The 22,482-nt window shown below is 41.3% G+C and overlaps 1 protein-coding gene across 1 annotated transcript in view; it reads left to right on the forward strand.

The window, feature by feature from the left end:
* The first annotated feature begins 7,945 nt into the window (after window positions 1-7,945).
* Window positions 7,946-22,482, forward strand: part of THRB (thyroid hormone receptor beta) — a 259,592-nt gene continuing 245,055 nt past the window's right edge. The window contains exon 1 of the mRNA XM_069958677.1: window positions 7,946-8,110. The gene's annotated coding sequence lies outside the window, so the exon portion shown is untranslated. The remainder of the gene's footprint in view (window positions 8,111-22,482) is intronic.

A 22,482-nucleotide genomic window follows, 5' to 3' on the forward strand; every position in this document is an offset into this window, starting at 1 on the left:
CATTGTGTGAACTGATATGTCTTCTGTGGCCGCTATTTAATGAATAGCGGCCGCAGAAAACTGACATTTCACGTTTTTGTGCGTCCGGATGGAATCCTGGCCGGAGCGTATACTATGGGGGAGATATATACATCTGGTGTAAACTGCCCACAGCAACCAATCACAGCTCAGCTTTCAGCTCTAGTAAAATAAAAGCTGAGCTGTGAATGGTTGCTGGGGGCAGTTTACACCAGATGTACATTTACACCCTTTCATAAATCTCCCCCTATGTGTATATTCTCCAGCCAGGATTTCATGCACATACTACATATATGTTGTATAAATCACAGCAATCTGCAACAACGGCCGCGATTTATACAACACATCCGTTGTGTGAACATGGCCATGTAGTTTATGGATTATTATTAATATTTATAATATTATATTATTGCCTTTGACTCCTCTTTTATTTAGATTTAAAAGAGGAATTTGCTTGTCAAATAAAAACCCAATCACTTGGGTTCATTCTTATCATAAATGATGATTAATAATAATAATAATAATAATAATAATAATAATAATAATATTAATATAATAATCATTTTTATTTATATAGCACCAACAGATTCCGCAGTGGGGGTACAAACAGATTCTGGGGGTACAAACACAGACAAAAATCAGACATTACAGAGATACACATATAATTATACATACATGAGGAGTGAGGGCCCTGCTCCCAAGAGCTTACATACTGTGAGGAAGATTATTTTGTGAACACTGCAGAAGCTTTTAAAAGCTCCACACATGCAACTTTTATAAATGCTTGACGGAAGATCTTTCAATGTGAATTCTATGTAAGATCTTTTCATGTTAGTAACCTAAACCCTTACTAAAGTACTGGTGATGAACCTTGATGATATGCTTGACCCCTTGAACTACATTGACTTTTTTCAATCTGCAAATTGTATCTACACCTAATCTTCTTGAGTCTAGTATTATCAGTTCTTTGTGACTGCCGTGAGTCATACTTGCTAAAATATGAGTATAATCTCTCTTATTCCTTGTGTCCTTGACTACAAAACCTTAGTGAAAGCTCACACATTATCATAATGTTCATATCTAAAATATGTCAGAGTTTTGGAACTGATGTTTCGAGTACAGTATATTATAATACAAATGTATGTATGAGCACAGTGCATATATATGCCACTTTCATAGTTTAGGTTGCCTCAAAAAAGAAAAAAAAAAGAAACATTTTTTATATAGCAAATTGTTGCAAAAAGTCAGAAATGTACTTTCTGTGATGCATTATAAAGGGCAACTATATAAGCAACTATAGCACACTTCTGGCCCCATGCCCTGTATGAAGGGTGTGAGATGTTAGTGCTAGGCCTAGTAATCAATTTCTAAAAATCAGTGTCAGCTCAGTTTTCTATTATTTATTTCATAAAGCGAGCATCAGCCTGGGTCTTCTTTATATAGGTTGTGTGTGTAACCAAAAAGAGATCTAATATCTCAAATATAAAACATCATATATTCTGGAATCCTGTATGACCAGAAGTATTATTAATGCCCTAGGCCAAGTCTCCTCCACATCGCAATGAACATAGTGTACTTTATGTTCTCCACCTTGAAAGCTTTTAGGTGTGTGTATCATTTTGTCATCATACTGACAATGTTAGACTAAAAGTAAAATCAAGAGCACTATAAGGGGAGTCTGTCAAAGGTGTTTCACTCACTACAGTGCCTATTAGGAGATTAAAACTTCCAACTAACAGAAACATTTTAGGAATATGTTAATCACAAAGTCCCATCACCGCCCATGTTTTGCCATCAAAATGACAGCTGTCCAAAATACTAAGGTTGGGTTCACACTGTGTCTTTGCTGTCTGTTTAACAGATCCGTTTAATTGTGTGCATCTGTTTTGATCCGTTTTTCTATTGACTTTCATTATTAAAAAAAGAATTAACGATTAACCACTTTTTTTGTGTACGCTAAAAAAACGGATGTGTTTTTAACAGTTTTTTTTGTTAAATAATGGAAGTCAATGAAAAAAACTAATCAGAATTGATGCACACAAATGCATTTGTTCCCCCCCCCCCCATTAACGGAGAAGTCTGTCCTCCGGGTCTTTTAAAAGGCATGGGGGAAAGTAACAAAGCGTATTAACTCACCTCTCCCATACCTCTTCAGGCCCAGATCGCCACCACCCCTGCCTCGCTTTAGGATCTCCGGCGCTGCACACCTCATGACCCAGTTAATGGACTGGCTGCTCAGCCAGTCACTGACTGGGGTGGGACACCACTCCAGTCACTGATTGGCTGAGCGGGCTGTCCATCAGCCAGGACAGGCATTTTCCAACCAATCGTGACAGCATCCCAACTAAGGGGAAAATGCCTTCCAGCGGGGGTCCCGAGGCCGGTCCCACAGCTCACGGTAGCAGTAGTAATTAGGACTCCTTATTACATTCCCCTCTGCCCCAGCTGGACTTGTCCTTTAAATGGATCTGTTAAAGGGACAGCAACAAGGCAGTGTGAACCCAGCCTTGAACCCTGTTCTTCTATATTATAAAGCTTCCTTTCCATAAGACCATTGGTAGGAGTAGAAAACTGTCTCCCTATTCCTTCCTGATTGATGAAATTATTTCTTATACAGTCAAACACTATATTGAATTTCAAACCTGCCGAATACTTGGTGATAGAATGAAATGAGCTACTTGCTTTGTATCCGACATTTAGTTTTCTCAAAAAGCATTCTGTTCTCTTGTTTGATTCATAAAATGGATTGATGTAGTTCACAAGCCTTGAACATGGGTTGTGCCTCAGAAGAGTACACTGTACATAGTACTTTTTTCAATAAGTCCTTTTACTTACAAAATAAAATAGTATAACTTGGACCCACGTGGATAGGACTCTCCCCAGCCAGCGAACACCCTGCTGTACACTGGACAGGGGCCACAGCTGTCTGCAGAGGGGAAGTCTTTCCTTTTGGAGAAATTGTTTGGGTTGGCATAATATCTCCAGTCAATGTTCTAAGACTCCTAGATACAGTGAGACTTGTCTTGAAGGGACATATCTTTGCTTGTAAGGTGTGAGAGCTAGTTTTCATATCTTTTCTTCCCAGAATTCCCAGTGGAGCAGCAATGGCCTGTAGATAACTAGCAGAATGACTAGCAGAATGACATACCCATCTACAGTGCTGTACCTCACTATGTCACTCTTGTCCATTCTGTAATCCAAAATCAGAGGACAGCTGCAGGTAGGTGAGCACTATGAATAATTTGGACACTTCCATATGCAGCAGCACCATCTGTGTATAATTTGTCTTGTAGGTAAGGATCTCTCTTTGTGTGTGTGTGTGTGTGTGTGTGTATTTCTGAAAACTTTTTTTTTTACTTTTTTTAAATTATTTTTAAATCCTGGGGAGTCATCAAGAGGTTAAGTATTATACTTCCCTTCCCAGCCCCAAATCAAACCGCAACATTATTTCAGACCTCAACCAGACCCCTAAATGTGGACAATGAACCATGGCCTTTGTCTCAAACTGGTCACCCTGCTGCACCTCCAACCTCAGACTGGTCTATCTTGTACACCCCATTTAAGACTGGTCACCCTGTTAACCCCCCCATCCACCCCAGACTGGTCACCCTGTTAACCCCCCAACCACCCCAGACTGGTCACCCTGTACCCCTTCACCTCAGACTGGTCTCCCTGACCCCCTCACCTTAGACTGGTCTCCCTGACCCCTTCACCTCAGACTGGTCACTGCTCATCTCAGCCTGCAGTTGGTCCGCCATTACAGATGGACCAACTGAGGGGTCTGGCTGTGATCTCTTCTTTTGTGTGCGGGAGGAGTTCAAAACCAGGAGAGAACAGCCCTGCAGCACAGTAATGTATAAAACACACAAATTAACCCCTTCCTACCCTGATCATTGCTTTTATCCTGTTTCCCCTGTTGCTGTATCTAATAGTCTCCCCTGCCCCCTTTTGCTGTACCTAATAGCTTCCCTTGTCCCCTGTTTCTGTACCAGATAGTCTCCCTATCCTTCATTAATGAACCTATAGTCACCCCTGTTACTGTACCTAACAGTCATTCTTGTCCTGTTGCTATAGTGTCAGTAGACCAGTGTTTCTCAACTCCAGTCCTCAAGACCCACCAACAGATCATGTTTGAAGGATATGACAGGTGATATAATTTTAGTCAGTACACCAGTAACTGCCACAGCTGTTCGTTGTAACTGTCACAGCTGTTCATTGTATGGGATATCCGCAAAACATGACCTGTTGGTGGGTCTTGAGGACTGGAGTTGAGAAACACTGCAGTAGACTAATAGGGGTAGATTTATGAAACATGGTGTAAAGTGAAACTGGCTCAGTTGCCCCTAGCAACCAATCAGATTCCACCTTTTATTTTGCAAAGAGTCTGTGAGGAATGAATGGTGGAATCTGATTGGTTTCTAGGGGCAACTGAGCCAGTTTTACTTTACACCATGTTTGATAAATCTCCCCTGTGTCTGCTGTCCCTGCTACTGTACTTGATATTCGTCCCTGTCCTTTGTTGCTATATGTGATTTTCCTGTTAGTGTACCTAATCATTGCACCTGTTGTCACCGCTGTCAGTGTATGAGAGCATCAATCATGTTACTGCACCTAATCATCAATTCTCTTACTTTACATGATCGTCATTGCTGTTATTGTACGTGAAATTAAAAACAATTGCTGATCAACTTCTAAGCCCTATAAGATCCTAAAAAGTACCTTTCCTAAATAATGCCGATATAGAGTAGACATATTGTAATTGGAGTATTATCTGATTTCTGTTGCATGGCTATCTGTAACAAATTGAGAATTTTTAAATTTATGACATTTGTATGTCTCTTACCTTCATCCTCAGCGCTGTTGCTAAAGGGATAGTTCAGAAAAAAATATTTTCTTTAAATCAACTGGTGCCAGAAAGTACCAGAGATTTGTAATTTACATCTATTTAAAAATCTCAAGTCTTTAATACTTATCAGCTGCTGTATGTCTTGCAGAAAGGTGTTCTATTCTTTTCGGTCTGACACAGTGCTCTCTGCTGCCACCTCTGTCTGTAATAGTAACTGTCCAGAGCAGTAGCAAACCCCAATAGAAAACCTCTTTTGCTCCCCAGACTGTTTTTTTTTTTTTTGCAGAACTACCCCTTTATTGTAATCGTGTCTCTAGTAAGCCCCTTAGGAGTACTGTCCCACTACCCACAGGGCGAATCTGCACCAGCTGGCCCGGCCTTTCTAATGATTATCAACAGGGTGGGCTGGATCGGTACTGGCATAGCCCCTTTCCAAGTGCTCCTAACAGCCTTACTAGAGACACAATTACATTAACAACTGCATAGGAATGACACAGAGGATAAGGGTAAGAGACTTATCCTTCATCCTCAGTGCCCTGTATGCATTAGGGACATATGAGCAGGTTACATTTGGCTAACCTGTTCATAGTTCCTCTTTAAAGAGGTTGTCCAGCAAAAGTCTTTTTCTTTCAAATCAACTGGTGTCATACTTATCAGCTGCTGTATGTCCTACAGGAAATGTTTTCTTTTCAGTCTGACCCCCAGTGCTCTCTGCTGACATCTCTGGCAGAGACAGGAACTGTCCAGAGTAGATAAGGTTTTGTATGGGAATCCCTATAGAAAACCTCTCCCGCTCTGAACAGTTCCTGTCTCGCACAGAGGTGGCAGCAGACAGCACTGGGGGTCAGACTGAAAAGTAAACAACATTTCCTGCAGGACATACAGCAGCTGCTAAGTATAGGAAGACCTGAGATTTTTTGATAGAAGTAAATTACAAAGCTATATAACTTTCTGACACCAGTTGATTTAAAAGAAAAAGATTTTCGCTGGACAACCTCTTTAAAAGGGTTATCCAGCGTTAGAAAAACATGGCCACTTCCTTCCAGAGACAGCACTACTCTTGTCTCCAGTTCTGGTGTGTTTTGCAATTAAGCTCCATTTACTTTGATAGAGACAAGAGTCATGTTGTCTCTGGAAAAAAGTGTCCATGTTTTTCTAATGCTGGATAACCCCTCTGATGTATCAATCAAAACTGAATGCCTGGAGAACCACTTTAAGAGCAATTTCTATTTTCCCAAAGGTTTTTCTTCCATCTGAGGGGAAGTGCTCCTTGTCCAGGAGTTATTGCAATAATCTGAGGTTCATTTTCTTGCTGCATAGGAGTTGTTGTTGCAAATTGAGGTTCAATTGCTGGTCTTCCAGGTGTAGTTTTGTAATCCGAGGGGCAATTGCTTATTTCCTAGAAGGTATTACTACTAGAGATGAGTGAACCTGGAGCATGCTCGAGTCCATCCGAACCCGATCGTTCGGCATTTGATTAGCGGTGGCTGCTGAAATTGGATAAAGCCCTAAGGCTATGTGGAAAACATGGATATAGTCATTGGCTGTATCCATATTTTCCAGACAACCTTAGAGCTTTATCCAAGTTCAGCAGCCCCAGCTAATCAAATGCTGATCGTTCGGGTTCGGATGGACTCGAACTCGAACCTGGTTCGCTCATCTCTAATTACTACAATCTGAGGAGACATTGTTCATGGTTTATTGATCATTGCCCATGGTTTTGGTGCATTTACGCAGACAGATTTATCTGGCAGAATTTGGAAGCCAAAGCCAGGAATGGATTTGAAAAGAGGAAAAATCTCGGGTCTTTCTTTATGACATGTTCCCTTTTTATAGTCTGTTCCTGGCTTTGGCTTCAAAGATATGTGAGATAAATCTGTCTGTGTAAACACCATTTATTGTAGCAATTTAGGCTATGTTCACACAAAATAGTGTAGTGTTTAATTATCGTTTAATTAGCATTAATTAGTACTACGCAGTAGGCAATGATGCATAAAAGCTATGTTCACACATAGAATTCAATCAGCGTCAATCAATTTTGCAGTAAATTGGGCAATTTTGCCGTAAAATAGCACTATTTTACAGCAAATTGCACAACTCGCTGCAAAATTGTGGTAATTAAACACTAATTAAATCCTATGTGTGAACATAGCTCTAAGGCACTATTGCCTTCTAATTAATGCTAATTAAACGATAATTAAACACTATTATGTGTGAACATAGCCTTAAAGTGAATGTGCAATCAGCTACATTGCTTTTATATTTCTTACATTAGCGCTGGCACGGAGATCCCGGTGATGGGGTCCTTTTTTTGAAATGGCGCCTGATTCCCGAGCTCAGGGCTGTTCTTTTGCCATGCACCGGCCCGGCTCTATGCACTGGGGCCCTCCAGCTCCATTAGAATCAATAAAGGTGCATCACAGAGACAAGGGGGTCACACGGGGGTGCCGGCCCGCCCCAAGTGCATAGCCCCAGGCTGGTGGACTGAGTGCAGGAACGGGGCAGCATTTAAAAAAAAAGGACAGCACCACTGGGATCCCTGCTCCGGCGCCAATCAGCTAATGTCACAAAAAAAAGCATTGTATCTGATAATACATTCACTTTAAGGCACCATTGCCTTATGCGTAGTAGTTATTACATTGCAATCTGAAGGGCTTTGCTGCTTTGGGTCCAATGCTGGAATCTAAGGTATAAGGGGGTATACACCGCTGTGAGGGGCAATTGCTCATTGCCTAGGAGATATTTCTGCAATCTGAGGGGCATCTGGTAAAAGCAAAGCCCCTTACTGTAAAGGTGTCATTGTGAGAAAGCATCTCCTATGGGGGAGTGTATACATAGGATTTATTATCTGGGGTTAGGGGTATAATGGGGGTCCTGTGACGTTCCCCCCACAGATATTTCTAGGTGTTCTCTATTGCCCCCCCCCCCCAGGAGTAGTTTCCTCATGACTGGGCAGGATACTAGTTGTTCCCATAGCATTAGCAGAGTGGAGCTGTCTTTCGCATGTCCCAGTGCTGCCTCACTGTGTACGTACAGTATGAGCCTGTGTCTATATTGATGTGAAGCAGAGGCTGCAGCCTTCCCTCCTCCTCCTCCTCCTCCTCTCTCTCCCGCCCTCCCTATCCTTGTTCGTCCTCCCCAGGCAGGGTCATTTCAGGACAAGCCCAGCGCCCTGCTGCAGAATCAGCTGTAGAGCTTTCCTCCTGCTGCCTGTGCTGCTGCTCGTCCACTGCATCTGACTGTCAGGTGAGAGCTTTGCCTTCTCTCTTACTATGATCCCATAGAAGAGGCCTGTGCCAGGACACCATTGCTGCCTGTCTTGTGCTGCTCGGCTGGGACAGGCTGCCCTGGGCATGGCCACGTCTGGGTATCAGTCTCCGGGTCGGAGTTATAGGATGTTTCTGCCGCTATTGATTGATCATTTATGCACAGAGCTAATTACGGCTGTAATGTGTCATGTATGGCTCCTGTCATGTGACTGCCATAAGAAATGGTGTGGGAGAGAAGAAGCCACATGCAGGCTCCTGTCATCCACTGCTCCAGCTGACAGCTGACTGGAGAGGTGCACTACTAGTCAGTGTGTGTGTGTGTGTGTGTGTGTGTGTGTGTGTGTGTGTGTGTGTGTGTATGTGTATGTGTGTGTGGGCTTGTGTCACACATCCCCTCCACTTCTCTTACATCATCATCTATTGAGGGGAAAGGAAATATTGTAGGAAATGTAACAATGTATGTGTATCCAGGACATGTAGTACAGCTTATGGAGGAACTTTGTGTTCTTTATTGTGTAAAACAGCAGAGCCCTGAAGCTGGGCACAGGCTGCAGTGTTCAGGACTTCTACCTTACTATGTCTGGATGGGGTTTGCAGGATAACCCTTTAGTTATGTCTTCACCATATACCCAAAATGAGAGAAATATACTGAGAAGGTTAATAGGTTTCTTGTCTAGATGAGATGAGAAAGTTACTTTGTGAGCCCCATTGGGGATGATGAAAGTTTGTGTACAACACTATGGTATACATGGGTGCTATATTACAGGTAATAGGTTATTGACATCTCTGTATGGATAGGATAAGTATATATACCTCTATAGAAGTAGTTCCTATATCCAGTGCTATATATATTGGTGATAAATAACAGGCAATAGGATAGTGATATATATGTATATACATCTATAGAAGTCCATATACAGTGCTGTGGTACACAAGGGTGCTATATAACAGGTAATAGTTTATAGACATCTCTGTATGGGCAGGCTATGAATGTAGACCTCTATAGAAGTTTGCCATATATACAGTGCTGTGGTATACATGGCTGCTATTTAACAGGTTATATATAGTTTATTGACATCTCTGTATGGACAGGATAAGAATGTAGAGCTCTATAGAAGTTTGCCATACAGTATATACAGTGCTATGGTATACATGGGTGCTATATAACAGGGAACAGTTTATTTCTGTAAGGACACAGTTTGTATGTTATGTCACATGTACAACTGATATGTAAGTAAAAAGCCCCCCGCTAGATGAGTATCTGTAGCATTGATATTGTGTTGGGTCTAGGGCTATACATTAATCTAAGGCTTATGAAATGTACAAGTCAAGTCAGTTTAGGTGATGTGGTGCCATCTATGGTGACAAGATAGAAGACTCAGTACTAATGTAATAAAATAGAGATTACATGCCTGGAATGGTCTGGGCAGACTTGCTCAGGGATATAGACGAGTACAGTCATAAGGTCAGCGGTTAATAAGTAGAAGAAGCCCTCATACAGTGGAGCAGGTCAGCAGTGATCTGCTGTCTCCCTGTTATAGGTACTGCTTTCTAGGCACCCCGAGCAGGGACCCCTGCTGGTCCTGAAGGGGTGAACAGTTCAGTGATGCCAGAAAGGATTATGTTTGGATTATGTGAGAGAGGGTTTTTTTATATTCCCCTTTAGCTTTTCTGAAGAATACAGTGTGTTCTCTCGGCTGAAGAGATTCCTGCATTCTTGATGAAAACATTGAAGGGAGACAGGTCAGATGGAAGAGTGTGCCAGCCAGTCTTTTACTGCAGACATTTTCGTGTAAACTAACCTAGTTCTTCCCGTGTCCACCCTCCCGCTCCCTCCCTTCATGGGCATTTACAGACACTTGGGCCTTTGCCAACTGTGAAGTTCACAGACTGCAAGTGCTGCTACCTTGTCCTTGTTTGAAATGTCAGGCCTGCACGCTCTTAGATTATGCTCCCATAGCTGTTTTGTTTGATTTACACTTAGCTGGTTACACGTCATTCGTGTTGCTATGATAATTCTCTCTCTTTTTCTTTTTCTTTTTTTTTTTTTTTTTAACGCCCCTGTTCTCTTACAACATTAGTCAGACAAAAGCTAGGCCTTTTTTTATACCAGGCTTTTCAGGTCATCAATCTCATTAGGATTATCCAGTACTGTCGCTATGTTCCTGAACAGCAGGCTGGAGAATTTCCCCACTCATCATGTGATCACTTGTGTTGCTCATTTCATTGCTGTTTAATTGCTGGCCAATGAATAGTAATTTATTTTTAACAGCAATGCCGTGTCTGAGACACTATTTCCAAGTGAAAGTCTCCCTTCAGCCTGCACTAAAGTTAAAACAATATAAAAAAAAAACAAAAAACAAGACAACAAAAACTGATCCCTAGGAAATGACTGGTGGAATTGGCCATGTGTTTGCAGTCTATTAAGGAATGCTGACAGTCTGTAGGAAATTTTATATTAAATGTTGCATGAACAACGAAACTGAATCCAAATCAGGGACAGAAAATAGAGAGAGAGGAACCTCTGGAAAATGTAATAGCCTGTGGTGTCTTAAGATCCTGCCAGCAAACTGTAGGGTGCCATCTATGACAGTCTATTTTATGATAGTCTCCAGTCCACGACTCACTTGCAGACTACAGTCTCTAGCCTGTTGACAGGCTGTCAGAAACGCCGGCTGTCATGATATACCAGAAGTGATTCCAATAATAAATTAGGGGATTGCTTTTCACATAGAAGGAAAAAGATGGAATAACTGTTACCTCTATACAAAAACACTTTTCGAGACTCTGCATTCGTGGCAGTGTTTAAGTGGGCATGTGAGCCCTGCACAAATATTAATGTCCTTTAATTAGCTTTTATGTGTGTGTACATATACATTACTTTGTCCCTTATAGTGTGCACATACTATTTTTTTTGTACTATAAAGAATGCTTCCTCTCACACCCATGTGTCCTGTACTTTTGTGCCTTTGCTTATTTGACAGTATCAGTCACAGCTATTTCTCATTCCCTTTATTTTAGGGGTTGGCACCAGACCTGGGCTGTGTGCCAGCGGTACTCACACCTATGCTTCCTTCTTCTTACTTCTCTGGCATCTAGCCAATCAGGACAGCACCTACTTCTCTCTGCTATGCCATGACATGTCTAATATGCCATGCTGGAGAAAGTGCACTGCTTTAACTGAACAGGCTGGCACTGTGCCGAGGGATGATTTATACAGTACAGTACCATAGATGGTGTATGTAAGAGTGATGGTCATTGGTGCACTGGCTTCATAACGTGCTATGTAGGAAAAAAGAAAACAGCATTATAGCAAGGCGTGTGTTATATGACAGTAGCACCACTGGTTGCTGATGATAAGGTAAAGAAACAAGTAAGGGGATTGTATTCAAAAGACAGCACTGTGTACATAGTAACATATGAGCATTTACACAAAGGACAGTTACCCAACACTTGTATAGGTGGTAAGAGATTACAGGAAAGCATTGATTTACCTTTCTGGTACAGTGTAGACACTGGAGAAGATGCAAGTGTGTACACATTCTAGGCTCTCTAACCTGCATTGCTTTACTACTTTTCCCCACCTCCTATGTTCTGTCTTGGTTTCTCTGCTGCTAGAGACAGAATTACCTTAACAACAGGTAGTGCATAAAAGTTTCCAGGGAAGTAAGACTCCTAGTGATCAAGACCTAAAAATAAGGTGATTTACACTTATGTAATTAGATCACTATATTGACTATCAGATGGAGGGAAGTTGTTTGAAACAGCAGGGACTACAGTATGGTAAATCATATCTTATAAAATGATGATGCATCATTAGGATTGTGTGTCACTTTATGATCCTAACTTTGAGACCTCCACATTAATTTTAGATCAACACATAGAAATGGTTGGTACCTCTTAAGAATTTGATTGCTCCTTACTATCCTTGAGATATATGTGTCCATGTTACATTTGTCAGTCCTACACTGTCTGCATAATATATCCGCTTATATTGCTCATTATGTAGTAGAAGACTTAAAGAGTCACTGTCGTATTTTTTTTTTTTGCAGAAATCAATAGTCCAGGCGATTTTAAGAAACTTTGTAATTGGGTTTATTAGCCAAATCTTCCATTATCTGCATGTAAAAAGCCTTTTCCCAGGTCCCCCCCTCCTTCCTCTTTTTCATCCACTCTGAAAAATCTGAAAATTGTGACTTGTTGCAGGAGACGTACCCTGTCTGTTCTAGGGAGAGGGGAGGGGGGAGGAGGAAGGAGGGAGTTAGCCGGCAGCAGAAAGCAGATAACAGAGGATTACAGGCACGGAGCTGGGTGACAGCTGTAATCTGAGGTCAGACAGGTCACTGGTGACTGTCACAGGAGATATCCCGTGAGGGATTTGTAGATTAACTCTTTGTTGTCCTGTTTTGGTCTTTTCTTTAGCTCTCTCCATAGGAGAACAATGAAGACAGGGGGGAGAGCTTCAAACTGATTTTTCATGATAAAAATGCATTTTTCGGATAATAAACCCAATTACAAAGTTTCTTAAAATCGCCTGGACTATTGATTTCAGCAAAAAAAAAAAAATTCACGACAGTGACACTTTAACCCTTTGAGGACCAGGCCCAAAATGACCCAGTGGACTGCGCAAATTTTGATCTTAGTGCTTTCGTTTTTCCCTCCTCCCCTTCTAAGAGCTCTAGCACTCTCAGTTTTCTATCTACAAGCCATGTAAGTGCTTGTTTTTTACAGGAATAGTTGTACTTTGTAATGGCGTCATTCATTTTACCATAACATGTATGATGGAATTCCAAATATATTATTTATGAAGATATAAATAGGTGAAATCGTAAAAAAGAATGCAATATGGTAACGTTTGGGGGGTTCCTGTGTCTACGTAATGCACTATATGGTAACAGCGACATGACACTATTATTCTATAGGTCAGTCTGAACACAACCATATGCAGGTGACACAGATTCTCTAATGTTATATATATTTTTTTTTATGAAATCCTTTTTTTTGGCAATTAAATATTAATAAAATGGGCCTATTGTGATGCTTATAATGGTTTTATTTTTTCACCTACGGGGCTGTATGGGGTGTCATTTTTTCCGCTATGATCTCTAGTTTTTATTAATACCATATTTGTGAAGATCGGACGTTTTGATCACTTTTTATTGATTTTTTTAAATATATAATGTAACATAAAATCGGTAATCTGCGCACTTTTTCCCCTCTTTTCGTGTACGCCGTTTACCGGTCGCAATGATGCTTGTTATATTTTAATAGATCGGACAATTACGCACGCTACGGTATATTATATGTTTATCTATTTATTCATTTTTATATGTTTTATTTATATAATGGGAAAGGGGGGTGATTTAGACTTTTATTGGGGGAGGGGTTTTGGGGTAGTGTGTTAGTGTTTTAAACTTTTTTTTTTTTACACTTTTGAAGTCCCTTTGGGGAACTTGTACATAGATTAGTCTGATTTCTACACTGATGAATGCTATGCCATAGGCATAGCATTGATCAGTGTTATCGGCGATCTGCTCATTGAGCCTGCCTGTGCAGGCTTAGAGTAGCAGATCGCCGATCGGACCGCATGGAGGCAGGTGAGAGACCTCCTGCAGTCCGTTTTACCGATCGGGACCCCCGCAGTCACACTGCGGGGGTCCCGATCGGTAAGTGACAGGGGACTCCCCCTGTCACTTACACTTAAACGCTGCGGTCGCGCCGCGATCGCAGCGTTTAAGGGGTTAATGACACGCGGCAGCGCGATCGCTGCAGCGTGTCATTACCGGTGAGGTCCCGGCTGCTCACTGCAGCCGGCCCCCACCTCCTATGAAGCGCGCTCCGCTCCGGAGCGCGCTTCATAGCGGGAATAACACCCATGACGTAAGGTTACGTCATGGGTCGTCTGGGGACAGACTTCCATGACGTAACCCTACGTCCAGGGTCGTCTAGGGGTTAAATAGTCATTTAGGGGGAGATTTATGAAAGGGTGTAAACTTTAGACTGGTGCAAACTGTCCACAGCAACCAATCACAGCTCCTCTTTCCTTTCACCAGAGCTGGAAGCTGAACTGTGATTGGTTGCTGTGGGCAGTTGTTTGCACCAGTCTAAATTTACAACCTTTGATAAATCTCCCCCTTAGTGTAAACCAAATCTGTGGAAAATGTGGCTTTGTAAGAAATGATCAGTAGGACTGCAGCCTGAAGCTGCGCTACTGAATGATTCTGGGGTTACTTCCTTCCTAGTTAAAAAGTAAAAAAGAAAAACATATTTGGTATCACCATGTCAATAAAAACCCAAACTACTGTCAATGCTGGAAAAAACAAAAAGTACTGTCACTGCTGTAAATGAGCCACTGGCAGCCTCATCTCTGGAGCACAGCGAACCCCAAAAGGGTGTCATTACAGAAGTCCCGCAAAAAACAAGCATGTGTTGTTGGAAAAAAGTTATATAAAATTCGGAAAAAAATCCGACAAGAAATGAAGAAATCTTTTTAAGAAATAGGGCCCAACTTGGCTTGTCACCAAGGAGTTAAAGAGTATTTTGTTAGGGTGCGATTACATGTTGGGCGACCCAGCATAGTTTCCCTCAGGTGTGGTTACGCTGAATCAAAAAACATCGACTGCATTGTTTCGCAATCCAGCAAGTTGACAGGTCTGGCGCTTTGCCACATTTGAGCCAATAGAGTGCTGGAGGGGATGCTGAGTGCAATACATCCAGCTTCTTGTATTCAGTATTCCATCTGAGGTGACTCTGTCTGGATTGCTAGATATATATGTAAATGTACCCTGAATGGGAAATGTTATCTGCATTTGTTTATGAAAATCATGTGGTGATTATTGTAAAATACACACACACTGTAATTAAGTTTCCGGAAGTGATGCGTTGTTTATACAATGCTCCACACTATTTAAACCCCTGTTCCCCAGCATGTCCTGTATAACTTGAAAAAGGCCACCCCAGACTTGGTGGCCGAAACGCGTCGTGACTTTTAATAAATACTCTCTTCATGAGATAACCGCCCTAATCTGTATTTCACTGAACATCTGCGCCCTATCCAAGCCGGGACCCCACATGGTCCTAAAGCCCGATACGGCTACTTCTTTCATCCCATAGAGATGAGTGAATCTCCTAAGATTTGTTGCGCATCCAATTCAGCGAATCTGTCGGATTCTTTTTAAATCTGGATTTGGAAGTATTTTGCCTTGTAGAATATGGGCAGGAGCAGTGACACTTGTCAAAGGCAGGGCTTCCTATTCTTGTAAGCAGTAAACTGAGCCGCTGGGCAGACCAGCCAGTTTAGTGAGTATAGTGAGTGCATACAGCATCACCGCTTACCTTTGAGCTTCTCAGCATACAGGAGCACGGACGAAACAAATCTAAAACGAACGGTAAAAAGTTCACATTCTTACAGACCAAAATTTTTTTGTGAAATCTTGAACAAATTTGATTTGTGTCAAATCGATTTGCTCATATCTGCCTATATCTTAATCCCATGACCTTGCAATAAATTTGTTATACTAACTGCTGTGAGGTCATATGATGGAGAGGCTAAAAGTGGCTAAAGCCAAGCAAGGACGTGAACACATGACACAAGCATTAAAGGTACGGTAAGTAAAGTACCATTTGGGGTATAGAACTCTATTATATGTGATTTCACTTTAATTTTCTCACTACTAGTTGTGAAGGATTTCCTGCTTCGTCTAGTGTTAGAAGTGAACAATGAGGGAGGTCTGTCCCGGGAAGACTCATGAATATGCAGATATAAACAGAAGATGATATTAGAAACAAGAAGGACGGCTTCTATAAACTAGACAAAATAAAAGAGTACATCAAACTCCTACAGGAAGGACAGCTGGTTTATACGAGATATGTTGTTCTGCATTGCAGCTGAAGAGGATGAATAGTTCTCCTTCCATTACTAACATGAAACATATGAGTTTCTTATGTTTGATTAATACCAGCCTGATAATGAATATACAAACAAGAGAAAGCCGCCTGTGTTGGGGTTTATTTGTAATGAGCAATTGATTGTAATACAGTACATAGTATAGTAATACAGTTCATTCCTCGGAGCATGCCAGAACTGTGTTGGTTAAACTTCTTAAAGGAGACAGACACATATTAAACCATATTTTATTGCTCCAAAGTACCTAATATAAAAATTAATAAACGTATTATGCCGTTTTGTGTATGCAGCCCCTTTGAATACCTACAGTATGTGTTTCCTTGGCTACAAACTCCAAACTCCCTGTAGTCAGACAACTTATGAAGGGTGTATATAAAATATTTGGAAAGTAAAAATGAGGAATATTTAATACGAAAAAACTATTTTGCATCTATGCATTAACTGAATTAGATTTATTTGCTGTCCCTACCTGCAAACCGATAATAGACCAGCACGGCCCGGTTTAAAAAATTAGTCTTGTTCACTTGAATGGGACAATGCTGCAAAGTTGTTGTCGGTATTGCACTTACAAGTGCGGAAAGAGGTAAATATTAAAGAGGCTGCAACACTCCCACAAGCACCATAGGCCCTTTAAACTGTTTACCGGTTGGGGTGTTGGGGCTCAGACGCCTATGAATCTAGAATTAATGGTGGGTAGTGATGAGCAAACTTGTCAAACGTTCAGGTTACGCTAAACCCAAAAGCTGTGCATTTGACTCCCAGCGGCTGGAGAAGGTGGATGCAGCCCTCGGGAGTCATAGAAAACATGGAAACAGCCATAGGGTTCAACCATGTTTTCCTAACAGCCCTAGGGTTGCATCCAACGTCTCCAGCTGCTGCGAGTCAAATGCTTAGCGTTCAGCCGAACACAAACATTCGGCAAGATGGCTCAACACTAATGATAGGTAAAGCCTGGGTGACCACTTTAAATACACATTCAACTAGTTATTTCTGCTGCTTAATATGGGATTTAAACAGAATATGTTCTTGTCTCCCTCTGGCAGCTGACAATATAGTCTCCTCTTACATCCCTGTGTAAGGAGACTGGTGGGTTATATTGCCATTCTACTAGAGCCTCTGCTCCTTCTAGAAAAAAAAGCAGGGAAGAAAGATATTTCTAATGGTTCTACTTCAGTGAACAGATTACCAATCTATTGAGAAAATGATTCTCGGACACCTTCATGGGAAGCCAAAGGGAGGAAACCTTAGTACCCTACGGGAACCCACTTAAATACAGGGAAAACATGCAAACTTCATGCAGATATTGTCCTTCCAGTACTTATTAGTTTCTGTATGCCCTACAGGAAGTGGAGTTTTTTTTTCAGTCTAACACAGTGCTCTTTGCTGCCACCTCTGTCCATGTCAGGAACTGGTCAAAGCAAGAGAGAATTTCTGTGGGGATTTTCTTCTGCTCTGAGTAGTACATGATTGGACAGAGGTGGCAGCAGAGAGCACTGTGTCAGACTGGAAATAATGCACCATTTCCTGCAGGGCATACAGCAGCTGATAAGTACCGGACGGCTTGAGTTTTTTAAATAGAAGTCATTTACAATTCTGTATAACTTTCTGACACTAGTTGATTGTATTTTTTTTTTTTTGTATTTCCTGGTTACCCCTTTATTTTTTTGGAACAGAATGTCAGTACATTACAGGGCTATTGAGTCTAGTCGCATGACTAATATATCTATCAGATATTAGCTTTTAAAACTCCTTTATCATGTTTAGCCAGTGAATGAGAAACTATGTGCGTGCTTGTTATTGCATTTACACAGAAAAACAATACACTCCCTATATGTAAAGGCTTACATAAAAGTAACTTTACAACTGTCTTGCACATTTCTCTTGATAAAATCCAGGAAGTAGTCGAATGTTGAATTCAAATGATAAAATGCCTATCTGCAAAAGCAAACTGTAGCGAGTCATCTGAGGGCAAGTATATATATATATATATATATATATATATATATCAGTGGTGCCTTGGATTACGAGCATAATTCGTTCTGGGACTTTGCTTGTAATCCAAATCCACTCTTAAACCAAAGCAAATTTTCCCATAAGAAATCACTGATATGCAGACAATTGGTTCCACACCCAAAAAATAATGATTTTATATTTTGAATAACATGTAAGACAAATGAAATAGACATTTATAAACAGCTGAATATGTGATATTATAGGTTACTGTGCAGTATAGCAATCAGCATGTGGAGTAAAATGTATAATAAGTGCATAAACCTGAAACACAGCAGCAGTTTGTAGATACAGGATGGAACTGCAGATCCCTATAATGCAGTAGCCTAGTACGACAGGCTAGAATAGAGAAGCAGGACTGTCAGAGATCTATGTGGTCACATGACAGCAATGAAGAAGGGGTGTGTGCTCAGCATGGACTCATCAGGACTGACAGAGACTGCAGGGAGCATGAAGGACCGAGCAGTACAGATGTGGGCACATACATGCAGCACTCTCTGTCCGGGGAGAGAGGGGTTACAGCTATGAAAAGATTACCTCCACAGTCCTGTCCCCTGATGTAAGCCCCAGCCTGAAGTGGATCTGCTATGATTTGGAAGGCAAGGGAGACTTCCTGGGTCAGAGTACAGTGCTGTATACCCCGCTATATAGACCATGTCCCTCCCCAACTCGCGCTCCCACCTAGTACAGGGAGCTCTTAAACCAAAACAATGCTCTTAAACCAAGTTACTCTTAAACCAAGGTACCACTGTATATATATATATATATATATATATATATATATTTATGTACTGTTGTGTTCAAAAGTTTACATACACCAACAGAATTTTTGCTTTATTGTCCTTTTTTCAGAGAACATGAATGATAACAAAAAAACTTTTTCTCCACTCATGGTTAGCGGTTGGGTGAAGCCATTTATTTTCACTACTTTGTTTTTTCTATTTAAATTATAATGACAATCAAAAACATCCAAATGACCCAGATCAAAAGTCCATATACCCCAGTTCTTAATACTGTATATTGCTCCCTCTAACATCAATGACAGCTTGAAGTCTTTGGTAGTTGTGGTTGAAGCCCTTTATTTTCACAGATGGTAATGCTGCCCATTCTTCTTGACAAAAATCCTCCAGTTCCTATAAATTCCTGGGCTACCTTGCATGAGCTACGTGCTTGATATCTCCCCACAGTGGCTCAATGACATTGAGGCCAGGAGACTGAGATGGCCGCTCCTGAACCTTCACTTTGTTCTGCTGTAGCCAATGACAGGTTGACTTGGCCTTGTGTTTTTGCTTGTTTTCCTGTTGGAACATTTATTTTTTAGCCAGTTTTTATTAGAAAACTAATTCACCAGACAGCTCTTTTAAAACGGAATAGTTTAGTTAAGACATAGGTAACTTCATTGGGATCGGTGACTTCATTGATAGCTCACAAACTGTACTCATAACTGCAATTTGAGGCTTTAATCCCTAAAATGACTGTTTTTAAAGAGGCAAGATGCAGCATGCAGGACGATTTTCAGATTAGAGCAGAGCCATTTGTATAATCTTAAAGGAAATGTGTCATCAGAAAAGAAACTATTATTTTAGTATTTTTTTCATGTTAAACATATTTTTCAAGAATAGTGATTATTTTTCATCTAATTTTCCATTTTACTATCTGGGTCTGACTCATTTGCTCCATAGACTAATAGATAACAATGAAGTTGGATTTGATTGACAGCCAGGGAGAGCCACACATTTCCTGGCTGTATCTTGGGATTGTGGGATTGTGGCGGGTCTCAGGAGTGAGGCCTGGTTTGATCAGTAACTTTTGACACACCTGAGAACGTCCAAAGTTTGTGAAAATTAAAGTAATGTCTTAAAGACCTAACTTGGCTTTTATGATGAAGGACAGAATACAAGTTAGTTATAAGTCAAGGTAGCCATTAGTCTTAGCAAGTGAGACTAAGAAGATAGGAGAGGTTCACAGGATTTCATAATGGTCTAGAAATAAAAGCTAAAGGACAGCTCTGAATCAAATACAACTTCAAGACATGCCTGGGGTTTAGAAGGAATACTAGCATTGCTCTGAAAAATGAAAACATCTGGTTTAGGTGTTTAAGAAGATTGAGGAAACAGAAGGGACTCAGTTTTAGAGAAAGTAAAGTTAAGTGTTAAGAGAAGACAATACAGAGAAAAAACTGATAGACGCTGATGTCTAAAGAGTAGAAAAGCAGTCTGCATTTCTGTGTCACCAACATTAGGGAGCAGCACTAACAGAACACTGCAAATTAATAGAAAACTGGAGCGTAGATTAGGCCCCATCCACATTTTTGTGGCAGTTTTTATAGTCAGGAAATACTGATTGACAGGGCGAGCAGCATTGGCTCTTCACCCTGTCAAACACAACACCACATTTACCTGTATGTGCTCCCAATTAGGGCCAGATGCCGCACGCAGCATTACTTACCCGGGTGCTGACACTGACCTGGTCTAGCTAGCAGCGCTTCCTGGCCAGATTCTGGATGCACATCTAAAGCTGTCCAGAATTCAGGATGCTTCCATAGGGTTCTATGTGGCATCTGTACTGGATAAAAATAGGACATGTCCTATAATGTCTATTTTCCAGCATGGATATCCTTTAGGAGGAACCCTAAAGGGTCTCTGTGGATCAGGAGATCTATCAGATTTCCTTATAAGAAATTCGTATAGATTTTTCTGATATGTGCTGAGGACTGGAGTAGGTTTTCGGCGTATCTTTTTGTGGAACGGATGGTGAATCGCGCGGACTCTGAGTCCGCGCCCTCCTGTCTGCCCCCTTCACACCCCCTCCCCACCCCCCGGTGTACCCAGCGGAAAGTGCCAATTTGCAAATATTTTATCTGCAAATAGGCCATTTGCGAATAAAATATAGCGCAAATCGGCAATTTCCTCCGAAACCCCCGGACCGCACGATGATACATGTCCCCCTAAGTCTAAGGGCCCTATTACACAGAGCGATAATCGGCTGAATCAGTTCGGCAATTCGGCTGAAGCAATTCGGCCCATTATTGCTTTGTGTAATAGAGAGAATGATCAGCTGATGAAACGATTCTTTAGGTCCTGACCTAAAATCATCCGGTGCACATAGTCACGTGTAATAGCGATGTGCGTCCAACAACTGATGACTGTAGTATAAAATATTAAAGTAATAACTTACCACGATGCAGACATCGGAGAAGGCCCAAGGACAACTGGGAACGTGGTAAGGTGAGTTATTACTTTATTATTTTAAACTAGAGGCAAGGACTGCACGGACATTGCTAACGATGTCCTTACACCCCTTGCTGCCTGATAGTCGGCTTGTGTTAATTGCTCAGTGAAAGAGCGCCGATCTAGCAGATCGGCTCTCGTTTACAGTTTATGATTGGACCGTCTAATAGGTGCCTAAGTATACACCATTTATTTATTGGTGTAGGTTTACAGGGAAAAAGCAGTGTATCAAAGTTTGGACCCTTTTTCAGTGAAGAAGTGTGAGCATCAATAAATGAATAATATTGAATAATATTATCTGAATTGCTTAAGGATGTGTTCAAGTCTTTTTGTATTGCAATTATTGACTGCAAAGCCAAAAATTGAACTGAAAGAAATGAGACGCTCGGTCTTTCCATTATACGTCTCCTGGCTTTGTATTCATCGCTTGCAATTGGAAGCTAAACCTGTGCACACACCCTCAAACATTTCTATGGATAAATTATGTAATTCATCCAAAAGAAATGTGACATCCAATAAATAATTATGTGCTAAAAAATCAGCCTATAGTGCAAAGGAATTCTACCAGAAGTGAGGCTGGAGAGTCTGTGAATGGATAGGAACCATCTGGTTAGTAAAACACCACAGAAGGAGCCCCACTCGTGTCGCTGCCTTGGAGTCCAGCTTACATAGATGACATGTGAAGCTGACTACGGCTGTATATAACGAGAGAAAGAAGGAGGCTTATGGTGCGTTTACAAAGAGAGATTTATCTGACAGGTTTTTGAAGCCAAAGTCAGGACAGACTATAAACAGAGAACAGGTCATAAAGGAAAAATTGAGATTTCTCCTCTTTTTAAATCTATTCCTGGCTTTGGCTTACAAAATCTGTCAGATTAATCTCTCAGTGTAAACGCACCATTAATGCTGCACCCATAGAGGCCATGACAAAGTGTGGAATAACTAGCAGAAGATACATTGAAGGATTGGTCACTTGATTCAGATGGGTTATTGCGTGATAGATCTGTTAATTCCCATCCCAGCTAAGGCTATGTTCAGACAATGTAAGAGACTGGCCAGAATGATCTTGAGGGCCGCTGAGTTCTGATGCGGGCGTATCCCTGCACGTCAGCATCAGAACTCCGCACTGCACTCTATGGAGCGAGCGGCCAGTGCACTGACAGGGTTTTCTGCTGCCACTATTCACTGAATAGTGGCCACAGA

This window comes from Dendropsophus ebraccatus, chromosome 2 (assembly GCF_027789765.1).
Source record: "Dendropsophus ebraccatus isolate aDenEbr1 chromosome 2, aDenEbr1.pat, whole genome shotgun sequence".
NCBI classification, from domain to species: domain Eukaryota; kingdom Metazoa; phylum Chordata; class Amphibia; order Anura; family Hylidae; genus Dendropsophus; species Dendropsophus ebraccatus.